This window comes from Tamandua tetradactyla, chromosome 19 (assembly GCF_023851605.1).
Source record: "Tamandua tetradactyla isolate mTamTet1 chromosome 19, mTamTet1.pri, whole genome shotgun sequence".
NCBI classification, from domain to species: domain Eukaryota; kingdom Metazoa; phylum Chordata; class Mammalia; order Pilosa; family Myrmecophagidae; genus Tamandua; species Tamandua tetradactyla.
In genome coordinates, this window is record NC_135345.1 from 31,463,409 (window position 1) to 31,477,767 (window position 14,359).

The window sequence follows — 14,359 nt, forward strand, 5'->3', positions numbered from 1 at the left end:
ATACTTCAGTGCTTCTTGAAAAGGCAACTAATTAGAGAAAATATTTGGGAACCACGTCTGATAAGGTTTTATATCCAGTATATGTTTAAAAAATCCTTCAACAACAATAAAAAACAAACAAAAATAAAACAATTTAAAAAATGGGCAAAAAACATGACTAGACTTTTCTCCAAAGAGGAAGGAAATACAGATGGCACAAAAGCACATGAAGAGATGCTCAACTTCACTAGCTATTAGGGAACACAAATCAAAACCACAATGAGATATAATTTCACCCTACTAGAATAGCTGCTATTAAATGAACAGGAAGCTAGAAGTGATTGAGATGATATGAAGAAATTTGAACACTTATTCACTGTTCATGGGAATTTAAAATAATACAGCCACTGGGAAAGACAATTTGGCCCTTCCTCTGGAAGCTAAGTATAGAGTTTCCTTATGACCCAGTAATGCCACTACTCAAGATATACCCTGAAGATCTGAAAGCAGAGAAATGAACAGACATTTACACACTGGGGTACACAGTGGAATCATTCACAATTGCCAAAGGATGGAAACAATCCAGTGTCCATTAATAGGTGAATGAATAAACAAAATGAAGTACATACTTATGATGAAATAGTATTTCGCTATAAGAAGGAATGAAATCCAGAAGCACAAAACAATACAGACAAATCTTGAAGAGATCATGTTAAGTGAAATAAGACAGACACCAAAGGGCAAATATCGTATGAAATCACTGATATGAATTATAATATGTAAACTCATAAACAAAATACAGTATATTTGTTACCAGGATATAGAATGAGGCTAAAGAATGAAGAGTTGTTGCTTAATATGTGCAGAATGTAATCTTGTGTGGACAATGTTCACGATTAACTGTACAAATATTTAAAAAGTTCTTTCTTGAACAAGAGCAAATTACAACAATATTACAAGGAGTTAATAATAGAGAGGTATACAAGATAAATGTACTCATTGCAATCTATGGGCTATAGCCAACAGTAATATTGAATACTCTTTCATCAACAGAAACAAACATACCACACCAATACTACGGGTCAATATAGGGTGGGAATATGTGGTAGGGGAGGACTTGGGCTTTTTACTTTGTATTTATTTTCTGGGATAATGTCAATGACCTAAGTTTGGTCATGGGGATGTATGCAAAACTATGTGCTGAAACTCTGAGCCAATGATTATATGCTTCGTATGGTTCCTGTGGTATTGAATATAGCTCAATAAAATGACATTTAAAAAAAAATCCTATATATAATGTGTGTACACCCACTGGAATGGATTAGACTTAAAAGCATGTTTTTCTAGGGTGCATAGAGTTTCTAACCACCACACTCCATCCTCTTGACCCCCAAAAAGATGTGTTCTTTTTTCAAGTACATACATTCGATTACATTATCCCAAAAACTTAAGTCATTTGAGTACAAATACTAAGTAGAAAGTCTCATCAAAATAGGTAATAGGCTCATCTGTCTTGGGGAACTTATCCCCTCCAGCTGTGGAATCGTGAATTCTAGAGAATGAGTTACCTGTCACCAATATACAAAGGAAAGGCAGGCATCGGATAAACATTTCCAATTCCATAGAGATAAATTAGAAGTAAAAGAGATGTCATGGGTCCAAACAATTCCAAAACCCTGTATGATAAATTTCATTAGATTTTTAAGATTTTAGAGTCATCTATGGGGTGATGTTTCATCCTCCAGGCCTGATCTGGTTATAGCCCCACTTCTTCCAAGTACTTGCACAGTGGCCATGCTCTCCCTCACACTGGGGTGAAGTTTCCACCCTCTTCAAGCAGACTCTCCACAATCCCTCACACATGAGAAAACTGGGGTGGTAGCACTTTCCTGAACAATGGGGCGAAGGCGCTACCCACTCCAAGCACTGGGGTGATGGCTAGACACACAGTCCCTGGGGTATAGGTTCTAACCTCTGAGAATAATGGGGTGATATCACTCTTCTTTAACCATGAACGGCAAGGCTCACCTTCTCCAAGTACCAGGCATACTCACTATTTCCACACACATAGGTGGATACCCTCTCTTTGCCTGAGATGTGTTCAGTTCGTACCTCAGCTTTCAAGACTTTGAAATAATTTTTCCTTCAATCTGTCCTTTTTGTGTTCCTAAGGTTGGCTGTAGTTCTCTTCATATAGATCTCACAAAAAATGGTGAGTTCAGCATGTTGTACACAGGTGTCCAAGCCATCAGACAAAAAAACTTTCAACAAATCTTTTCTGGATAACTGCACTTCTAATCCTGACTTGCATTGGAATGGCTGACTGGTTCCACATTCAGTTAAACCCTCACATGCAGCACTATTTTCTGTGTACTTCCCTAAGGCTGAGAATTTTTCCAAACCATCAACTTCTGGCTTCTTTGCCCAGGAGTTCATTTCTCAGTACATCTCTATCCTCCCACATTTTACTATAAGCTGTAAGGAGACACAAGGCCGCACATTCCACACATGGCTTCAAAATTTCAATTAAGCATTCAACTTCATCACTCTCAAATTATTCCTTCCATCCAACATTAGAACTCAATTTTGCCAAGTTCTCTGTCTGTTTAAAACAAGGATTATCTTTCTTCCAGTTTCTAGTAATACGTTCATCTTTTCTATCTCACACTTTGTCTGAAATTTAGTTTCCATATTTCTACCGCTGTTTCCTGATTTTTCATGAGGAATAGCAGCACTCCACTCTCCTGGTACCAAAATCTCTTTGGTTTCCTAGGCTGCTCAAAGTAGATACCATAAAGTGGTCTGGCTTTAAACAATGGGAATATGCTAACTTACAGTTTGAGGTCTTGAAAATGTCCAAATCATCGTGGCATCGCTTTCTTCACAAAGCCTGGCTGCCAGTAATCCTTGGTTATTTACCACATAAAGGCACGTGGTGACATCTGTTCAAAATTATTGCCTTATGTTATATTTTCCAGAGCCTTTGACTTTTAAATATAACATTCTGATTGTCCTTAAGAGATTCCTTTTCCAGAGCCCTTGAAGTTCTCCTGACTAGAGCTCAAAAATTAATCTTACTTACTAAGTAACTCTGGATCCTTTATTTATTTATTTTTGAGTTATCTAGCACAAAATTTTAACATACATATTGTACTGACTTGTACCATGAAAATTGATATAATTTAATAAATATCTCTCAGATCTGGGTCCAAACATAATCATGTCATATTTTAGTCTAAATTTGACCTCATAGTCTTTCATTAACTTTTAAGATGTCATTATTTCTGATTTTTTTCAATCCACACCAACCATCATATGCAATAAGTAAGATTCTGTGAAAATAACGCAATGGCTTTTTCTATGCAGGGAAAATATTTGCTTTTAACCTTCAGAGATGGACAGCAACAATACATATTTGAATTTCCATATCATTCCACCAAAAGAGATGTTTTCAATCTTGAAAATTCTCTAGTTCCCAAATTACCCTACAAAATGTGCTGGTTTGACAGTGTTGTGTATCTCAGAAAAACCACGTCCTTTAATTCTGACTCAATATTGTAGGGTAGAAACCTTTGATTAGTTTGTTTCCATGGGGATTGACCCACCCAGTTGTGGGTGTGACCTTTTGATCAGATTACTCCATGAAGACATGATACGCTCCATTGTGAACGTGGCCTTCTGAAGATGGAGATGGGCCTCTGTCAATTCGGTCTTGCTTAGTTTATTGAAGTCCTTTAAAAGATGAGACATTTTTGGCTCCTTTAGAGCCAACACAGAGACATTTGGAATTCCAGGAAAGAAAAAAAAATCCACTGGGGAAGGCACTTGAAACCAAAAGCCAAAGGACCAGCAGATGCCAGTCAGGTGACAGAAGTGTTCAGCCAGGTGACAGAAGTGTTCCAGGTACCAGCCTTTCTTGAGTCAAGGTATCTTTCTCTGCATACATTATTTGGGCATTTTTATAGCATTAGAAGTGTAAAGTTGTAAGTTAGCAAATTCCCTTTTTAAAAAGATTATATTTCTAGGATACTGCATTGTGGCAGCATTTAACAAACTAAAGCAATAAGTAATGGACTATCACATCCTGCCTAAGGCTAGCCTTATCTTTTAGACAGATCATGAAAGAGACAATATGAAACTTTGAACTATGTTCACCTGGTACTCTTGGCTCTGTATCATCAGAATCATTAATATCTAGCACATAATGTTTTCAAGTTCATATCAGTGATATGATCTGAAATGTCTTAGTAATTTTTGAACACTTACAACAAATTCAACCCTTGTAACCTCCAAAAAGATAATCTTAAATAGCTTCAAAACAAGAAAATGGAATAAAACTCTATTTTGAAGATTTTTATCTAGTCTATACTCAATGTTTTATAGTCCATATACAAAGTCATATATTTTAAATGATATCGTTAACGGCTAAAACAAAACAAAGGCCCTAATCTCATCTTTTGGCAATTGTGAATAATGCCACTATGAACATCAGTGTGCAAGTATCTATTAAAGTTCTTGCTTTCAATTTTGGGGGTTATATACCTAGAAGTTGAATGGAAGATAGAGATGAAGGCAACTCGAGTGTCAATCAACTGATGAATGGGTAAACAAAGTATGATATATATGTACAATGGAGGATTATTCAGCCTTAAAAAGGAATAAAGTTCAGATACATGTGACAACATGGGATAACCTTGAAGACATCATTTTGAGTGAAATAAACCAAACACATAAGAACAAGTATTGCATAATCTTAATGGTATGAAATAATTAGAACAAACAAATTTATAGATTCTGAACCTATATCACAGTTTACCTGGGGCTGGGGTGGATTTAGGGAATGGGAAGTTAATGCTCAATTGGTACAGAGTTTCTGTTTGGAATGATAGAAAAATTTTCATAATGGATGTTAGTGATGGTAGCACAACATTGTAAAAGAATTATATATTTGAACATGACTAAAGGAGGAAATTTTATGATGTATATATGTTACTAGAAGAAATTTTTTAAAAAACCATAAAATGGTACAATACAAACAATGGATCCTAGTGTAAACTATGAACTATAGTTAATAGTATAATTATAATAATAATTGTGCCAGTTTGAATCTGTTGTGTATCCCAAAAAAGCCAAGTTCTTTAATCTTCATTCAATATTTCTGAGTGGGAGCTTTTTATTTTTTTCCATGGAGATGTGACCCATCCAATTTTGGGTAGTAACTTTTGATTAGATGGGTTCCATGGAGATGTGTCTCCACCCATTCAAGGTAGGGTTGCTTATTGGAGTCCTTTAAGAGGGAAGTATTTTGGAAAGATCCAGGAGAGCCTTCACAGCCAGAGAGCTATGGAGATGAAGAAGGAAAACACCCCTGGGGAAGTTTCATGAAACAAGAAGCCTGGAAAGAAATATAGCAGATGTCACCATTTTGCCATGTGCCTTTTCAGTTGAGAGAGAAACCCTGAACATCATCGGCCTTCTTGAACCAAGGTATCTTTCTCTGGTTGCCTTAGTTGGAACATTATTGCTTTAATTTGGACATTTTCACTGCCTTAGAACTGTTAAATTGTAATTTAAGAAATTTCCCTTTATAAAAACCATTCCATTTCTGATATATTGCATTCCAGCAGCTTGCAAACTAGAACAATAATCTATTTTCAATTGTAACAAAGTTACCACACTCATGCATGATGTTAGTAATGGGTGGGGGAGTGTATGGGAAATCTATTTTCTGCATGACTTTTCTGTAAACTTACTAATCTGTTGAGAAAAACTTTTATATTAAAAAAACACAATCCCTATAATTACTTTCAAAAATATATAATTTTTATAGGTATTTGTTTTTAAAAATAAATTTAATATTTAAGTACAGAATTCTATGGAAGCATCTTGAAAGCTGTCCAGTGACCAGAGAAGAAAATCCAAACCCCATTAAATGTCTTTTTTTTTTTCCTGAAACACTATTTCCTCCAGGACTTAGATCTGTTCATTCTTCAGATTACACTTGAGATGTAACTCCAGGAAGTACTCTATCCCTTCCCCATTCCCTTTACTTCCCCATCACATGTTAAATGTATAATTATATAATATATAATAATATATAATTATATAATATATAATAATATATAATTATATAATATATAATAATATATAATTATATAATATATAATAATATATAATTATATAATATATAATAATATATAATTATATAATATATAATAATATATAATTATATAATATATAATAATATATAATTATATAATATATAATTTCCCTTTTATAAAGGGAAATTTATTAAATTACAATTTAACAGTTCTAAGGCATTATCATTCTCTACTATGTGATGTCATAGCACATCACAGCCCCCATCACATTATGCTCTAATTTCCTGCTTGGACTATTCTTCTGGAAAATAGGGGTCATGGCCATCATATTCAGCATGGTTTCTCAAAAGCTTAGCCCAGTGACTAATATATAATAAGTACACAATATTGTTTATCAATAAATGGATGAATTCTTAATGGAAGGATTGGTGGAAGAATTTATGAAGATACACAACATCAAAATAAATAAGAAGTAACATGTATTTGAAATAGAAATGTTAACCAAAAAGGCCTCAGTGAAATAAAAAAGGAAAACTTGAAAAAATACCATAGTTGTCTTAAAAATCTGAATGAAAATATTTTCTACGTGTTTCTGAAAATCTATTTTAGCAAAACAAATTAATTCTTGAAATAACTTACTTTAAATGCATACGTATATGGCCATTCAAAAATTATAATTTTTCCATTTTTCCTGGAGTCAATTCCTTCTTTAGCAAGCTAATGTGCCTTTGAGTCACTTTGCACATTAATGTTATTATTTACTCTTCTACATTTGTAAAACAACCTTTCCATTTGTGTGTGTGTTCAAGTTAAAGGGTGTTCTAGTTTACTAGCTGCTGGAATGCAACACACCAGAGATGGATTGGCTTTTAATAAAAGGGGATTTATTTTGTTGGTTCTTCAGAGGAAAGGCAGCTAACTTTCCACTGAAGTTCTTTCTTAAGTGGAAGGCACAAGATGGTCTCTGCTGGTCTTCTCTCCAGGCCCCTGTGTTCCAACAACTTTCCCCGGGGTGACTTCTTTCTGCATCTCCAAAGGCCTGGGCTGAGCTGCTAGTGCTGAGATGAGGAATGCCGAGCTGCTTAGACTGTGCTACATTGCGTTCTCTCATTTAAGCACAAGCCAATTAAGTCAAATGTCACTCATTGCAGCAGACACGCCTCCTAGCCGACTGCAGATGTAATTAGCAACAGATGAGATTCACCTACCATTGGCTCATGTCCACAGCAACAGAACTAGGTACTTCACCTGGTCAAGTTGACAACTGAATCTAACTACCACAAAGGGAAAAATCATTTTACATTAAAAAGATGAAGTTCAAGGCAGACTTGACCTTTAAATATGTCATGAGTTCTTTCTATGTCTTGATGTCTCTAAAAGTCCTTTTGATATAAAAATATTTTTTCTTCCATTTTTACAATTTTAAGAGTAACTATTTTTCCTACGAACATGGGAGTTTTCTGTAGAAAAAAAACTTTAGAAAATTTAATTCTACTTAAAAACAAAGCTGTATTTCTACGAATCACATTTAAATAGATAAATACTCATTATGTCTTCATAAGATTTCACATGACCACACAAAATACTAATGAAATTAATCATCATCATCATTCTGAGTTATTTAATGAATACTGCATTTTGTTTCCCATATTAAAGAAATCCAATCCAGATTAAATTGTAATATCAATTTCACATCCAATTGAAAACTTCTTCTCTTCTTCGAGCTCTAGCCTAACATTTTGGTTAGTTACCTTCAGAATCACAATCTTTTCTATCATATCCTTCATTTTTGTTTCACTAGTCTTCTACTCATCCCAAAGTGCTACTTTTGGTCTTTCCATGGGTGGGGCTGGGTGATAGAAAACTGAAGGAAAGTAGACATGCATTTTTTCACTCATGTAAAAATATCATATATTCTTCATTCTTTCCTTGAACTGCAGCACTCATGTCCCTCATTATGTGTATTAACTGTATTGAGGAGTACATTTAGGTATGGTAGGCTAAAAAGTGCCCCCTTAAAAGATATCCATGTTCACAATAAAAAAGAACATATCCATGTTCATATCCCTGGAATCTGTGAATATTGCCTTTTTTTTAGAAAAAAGGTCTATGCAGATAGCATTGCTGGCTTTTTGTTTGTTTGTTTTTGAGTAATTCACTTTCCATTTGATCTCTTTCCACATACTCTTTCCCAAGTTTCTATCCACTGGCTCCATCCATATATTGCCTGGCCTTTTCTCATTGGAAGGTGTTCTTTGATAAGTGCCATCAAGATTTCTCAAGCCTGTTACCTTTAAGCATTTTTTGTCCAACTTCACACTCCCACATCTTTGCCTCACTAATTTGAAGGTGTTAAGGGTTGAATTGTGTCCCCTAAAAAAAAATGTTCAAGTTCTAACCTCCTGTGAATATGACTTTATTTGGAATTAGGTTCTTTTAAAATGTTTTTATCTAAAATGAGGCCAAACTGGGTTAGTATGGGCCCTAAATAAATAAGACCGGGTATCCTTGAATAAGAGACAGTGGAGAAGAGCACCAAGGATTGTCAACAAATTTGAACACAGAAGATGAGAGGAGAATACTATGTTACAACTGAGGCAGAGAAGGTCATGGACTGTCAGCAAACCACCAAAAGCTACAAGACACAAGGCAGGATTCTCCCAGACAGGTTTAATAAGAAGCATAGCCTTGCTGATTTCAGGCCTTCAGAACTGAGAATAAATTTCTCTGGTTCTAAACCACCCAATATGTGGTACATTTTTAGGACATCCCTAGATAAGTAAGTCAGAGGATATCCATCTGCTCTTACTCTGCCCTCTTACCCTGCCTTGTTTAAAGGAACTATCCACTATAAAATTCTTTCAATGTGGAGGAGGCATCCAAACTCTGGAAAACTTTCCAGGCAAGCTCCATTATGGAAAACCAAAACTAGCCAAGAACACCTGAAGTTCAGTCAACAACTCATCAGGAAGCAAATATTAGTCCCTCTTTTGGCAGGCACTACCAAATAAATCTCTGCAAGAATTTTTCTTGGATTCCCTCTCACAGAGAAGAAAAATCCCATTACACTTGCCACAAGGTTGACCAGTGTCTCTCCCCATAAGACATAAACATCTCTTACAGTGGCTGTGTGTGGTTGTGATGGAGGAAAAGGAGCAGAGTTTGTGGGCTTGGTTTGGCCCATTTTTAGTAACTCATTCCAAATGTGACTCTTGGATCTTTTTAAAAACACTTATCTCTTCATTTCTCAACTTTGTGATCTGTATTAGGGTTCTCTAGAGAAACAGAATCAACAGGGAACTCTTGCAAATATAAAATTTATAAAAGTGTCTCACATGACCTCAGGAACGCAGAGTCCAAAATCCACAGGGCAGGCTGTGAAGCCGAGGACTCCGATGGATGACCTGGATGAACTCCACAGGAGAGGTCCACCAACCGAAGCAGGAATGGAATCTGTCTCCTCTGACTCCTCCTTAAAAGACTTCCCATGATTAGATTTAGCATCACTAATTGTAGAAGACACTCCTGTTTGGCTGATTACAAATGGAATCAGCTGTGAATGCCGCTGACGTGATCATGACCTAATCCTGTGAAATCTCCTCATTGCAACAGACAAGCCAGCACTTGCCCAATCAGATAAGCAGGTACTATGACTTGGCCAAGTTGACATATGTCCCTAACCATGACAAGATCTTTGCTGAGTTTTTAAGACAACAAGAAATGTTCTATTATAATTTCACAATAAGAGAAAACTAGAAAGAGTCATATAGGTGTGTACATTAAACTGGTCACTATAACAGGGAATGCCGTTCCCAACATTCTCTTAATTATGCAGAGAATCTCCTACCCCCATTCCTACAGTTGAGCCATACACAGCATGCATTTGTGTGTGGCAAACTATTATCCTTTGAATTCCCATAATATACAGCTTAGCTCCATACAAATAGTTGATATTTAATAAACATTTTTTTCCTATATGACTGAGATGTCCCACCAGAGCTGAGAGCTCAGAACTGGAGCTTTGATAGGTGATTGGTGTTAAGAATTTCCATTCTGAAGTTACTAGCAGTAGTTCTTCACTCTCTGTGCAGTGAATTTATGATAGAAATTCATTTGACCTTTCAATTTCCTAATGATGGCATTTACAATGAAAAAGAGAAGGAAAAGTTGATGATGGTGATGATGATGACGATGATGATGACAGTAAAGCTAACATTTACTGAGTTGTTGCAAGGTACCATTTACATGAATTATGTCATTTTATTCTAATAACAACCCTAGGGGTTAGTTGTATTTTTATATTCCTTTTAGTGTTTCAAACTCTGAGGTTCAAGTGAGGCAATTGTCATGCCTTATCCAACATGGTAAAATGTGGCAGAAGCAGAGATTCAATCCAGGTTCAGCACTCTTAACTACCATAATAAGAATCACTGAATTTTCTTTGCCAATTCTCTCATTCTAATATTTTAGACATTGAAATTATGTATTACATTTCGCTGATAAATATAATGGTTCTTGAGAGTTTGGCTGCTGGTTTACCTAATTTAACTTAATAAAAAGAGAATCATTTGTATTGTACAAACATAAGGAAATTATCTGTGATTTTTAAAAACATATTTCTTTAAGCTATTCCTTTATATTTCCTTGTATCTTGTTACTGGACTGACAGTCACATTTTTCAGATAGCATTGACAAAATTTACAATATTAATATTTTAAAACATGCAAATTATTACATTATATATGCCTACATTGCTACTTGATGTATTTTTTTTATTTTTTGGATTTTTCTATCACTCATATTTGTATAATCAAATAAATATACTTTAATATACAAATGATCAAATGTTGACTTTCACTCAAATTTTTAGAGAAGTGTAGACGTGATCCATGAAAGAATCCACAAAAATACAATTCTATTCTTGGAGTCATTGACTATTCTAATTTCTGCTGTCCTTTGTGTTCTCTCTCTTCTGAACATTTTTAGGAAACAAAAGAATTATTTTTATAGTAGATGAAAAAAGGTATGTGCTGAATTTATTTAACCAGCTTACAATTGCATTTGCATTAAATTTTAACACTTAGAAAATATTTTAGAACTTTCTCCAAACCTATGATCACCTTTACTCTGAACTTGAAAATAATTTTCAATAAATGCACTTATTTCAGCACTACATTATTTATTGCTTTCCATTATCACATTGCTCTATTAAACAAACCTGCCACCTTTCCTTAACTAGATTACATATACAATGCTTCTGAATCTAGCACAGTGCACACTATATATTCTCTGAACACTGACTATTTAGTAAATGGATCAATAAAAATATCTATATTAAATGGATCAATAAAAATATCTATATTTTTAATTTAGCTGTTGGGGAAGAAGCTGATTTCATTTTTAATTATTATCTTTAGGAATTAAAACCCATGATTTTCATTGCCTTTTTTAAAAAACTTTATTGTCATTTGTTGGTTAAATTCATGCACTCATGAGATCGGATGGTGAAAGTAGCTATCGTAGGTCCCCGAGACTCGGGGAAGCTGCGTATAAACTAATTTTTTCCGTTTCCTCTTGATCTTTCCTGACTCTTCCCGTTCACGTTGTGAGGAAACGTCTCCACTATCATGGGGGGCGGAGACCTGAATCTGAAGAAGAGCTGGCACCCGCAGACCCTTCGCAATGTGGAAAAAGTGTGGAAGGCTGAGCAGAAGCATGAGGCTGAGCGGAAGAAGATTGAGGAGCTCCAGCGGGAGCTCCGAGAGGAGAGGGCCCGGGAAGAGATGCAGCGCTATGCGGAGGATGTAGGGGCCATCAAGAAAAAAGAAGAAAAACTGGACTGGATGTACCAGGGTCCTGGTGGGATGGTAAACCGTGATGAGTACTTGCTGGGGCGCCCCACTGACAAATATGTTTTTGAGAAGATGGAGGAGAAAGAGGCAGGCTGTTCTTCTGAGACGGGACTTCTCCCAGGCTCTATCTTTGCCCCATCAGGTGCCAATTCCCTTCTTGACATGGCCAGCAAAATCCGAGAGGACCCACTCTTTATCATCAGGAAGAAAGAGGAAGAGAAAAAAAGAGAGGTATTGAATAATCCTGTGAAAATGAAGAAAATCAAAGAATTGTTGCAGATGAGTCTGGAAAAAAAGGAGAAGAAGAAACAGAAGGAGAAGAAAAAGAAGCACAAGAAGCACAAGCACCGAAGCTCAAGTAGTGAGCATTCCAGCAGTGAGGATGAGCGTAGCCGGGGGAGATCTCAAAAGCGGATGGTGAATTCTTCTGTTTTATCCAGAGTCCCTGGATATGGCTTAGAGGTCAGGGACTCCGACCACAGCAGAGGACTGCAGCGTCCTCTTCTGGCCGAGCAGAAGGGAGTGCACAGGTTGAGGAACCATTCCAGGTCCAGACGTTCGTCCCACTCACCCCCCAGACATTCCAGCAAGAAAAGCACCAGGGAAGCAGGATCCTGGGAGAGGAGGTCTCAGTCCCTCAGCAGAAGGTCACGGTCCCCAAAGCCCAGTAGACCGCACAACTCTAAGTTAAATAGGGGAGAGAGAGGACAAACTAAGAGTCCATCACCTAAAAAAGAGTTCTATCAAAGGCGACATGCTCCTGGATATACCAGAAAACTCACCGCAAAGGAACTAGAGCAAAAACGGCAAGAGATGATGGAAAATGTCAAGTGGCGGGAGGAGGAGAGGTTGAACATCCTCAAGAGGCATGCGAAGGATGATGAACGGGAGCAGAGACTGGAAAAGCTGGACTCCCGGGATGGGAAGTTTATTCACCGTATGAAACTAGAGAGTGCACCTACTTCCTCCCTGGAGGATCGGGTAAAGCGGAATATCTACTCTCTGCAGAGAACCTCAGTAGCTCTGGAGAAGAACTTTATGAAAAGATGAAAGTCATCCTCTCTTTGTTGGTTTTCCTGAGTTTTCCAGGGAGGCTGCTGACACCTTAAAAATTCTCTTTATAAGAGTTCAAATAACTTCTTCCAAATATTGAACCACCACTGTTCAAAGTGACCCTCCTCCATCGATTTCTGAAACAGTCTGAAACAGTTACTTGCTTTGAGAACCAGGGTGATTTGCCTTGCTGGGTGCAGAGGGGGTTTAGACCAGGTTTTTTATGGATGGCACTGGACTATCTCGGTGTGCTTACTTACCCCGCTCAGGAAGGCTGCTCCCTGTGTTCTTGATACTTATCATGCTCCTTTCCTCCCTGCCAGCTGTGTATGTAGACCCATTCTACGGCCTTCATTTAGACCAGACCTTTCAAAAACCTTTCTCTACAGAGTTACCTGGATGGCTTGCATTTACTGGGGGTAAATGAATATTTCCTTGATTTAGTAAATGTTGTGAGAGACTGATGCCAGGTTAAGGAAAGAGCCAAAAGAGTGAAAAAGAATCTTAAAGGAGAAACAATACAAAAGACCCTAAAGATTTCTTAAACTCAACTCATTAGTTTGTCATTTGAACTGTAAAAGTGCAGTGTGTATATGTACAAAAGTATAATTTTTACATGCTTTTTTTAAAAAATTAGCATTGCAAAAATATCATGTTTGGTAAATGACTTTACTGTATAATGGAACCACATTGAACCTTGTTAGCAAGCAATACAGTGAGGTAGGTTAGTTCTTTTTGTCCTCTCTGAATCTGGCTGGCTTTGGAGGGACTCAGGTTTGTCTATAGGCTCGAGAGTATCTGTCCTTTTACACATCACTTCTTAGAATCTTCCATGTCGTCAGTGTAGTGGTGAAGTCAAATGATTTTAGGAGTCAGGACCAAATTGCCAATGTGTTCCCTGGCTCTTAAAAGAAAATAAAATAGAAGCTATTTCATGACAAAAAAAAAAAAAAAAATTCATGCACTCATTAAGCACTTTTTGAAGACTACTCTTCTAGATTATATTATACCCCCCACAAAAGCCATGTCCAGGTCATTTGGAGGAATAAACCCATTTGTATGTAGGACTTTTGAAGATGTTATTAGTTAGGGTGTGCCCAAATTAAATGAGGGTGGGACTTAATCCAAAATGATTGAAGTTATTAGGAATAAGCTAAATTAGACACAGAGGAAAATGCCAAAGGAAAAAGCTGGACGTCAATAGACCCTGAAGAGAAAGGAGAAGAGAGGACACTGCCACATGATCGGAAATCCAAAGAACCCAGGGATTGGCAGCTGTCCCAAACAATACCAACCCCAAGAGGAAGCAAGCCCAAAAGCCTCTGAAACTGAGACAATAACTTCCCATTGTTTAAGCTAGCACATTATGTAGTA

The 14,359-nt window shown here is 36.6% G+C and overlaps 1 pseudogene; it reads left to right on the forward strand.

The window, feature by feature from the left end:
- Positions 1-11,580: 11,580 nt before the first annotated feature.
- Positions 11,581-13,918, forward strand: LOC143663550 (pre-mRNA-splicing factor CWC25 homolog pseudogene; annotated as a pseudogene).
- The last annotated feature ends 441 nt before the right edge of the window (positions 13,919-14,359 follow it).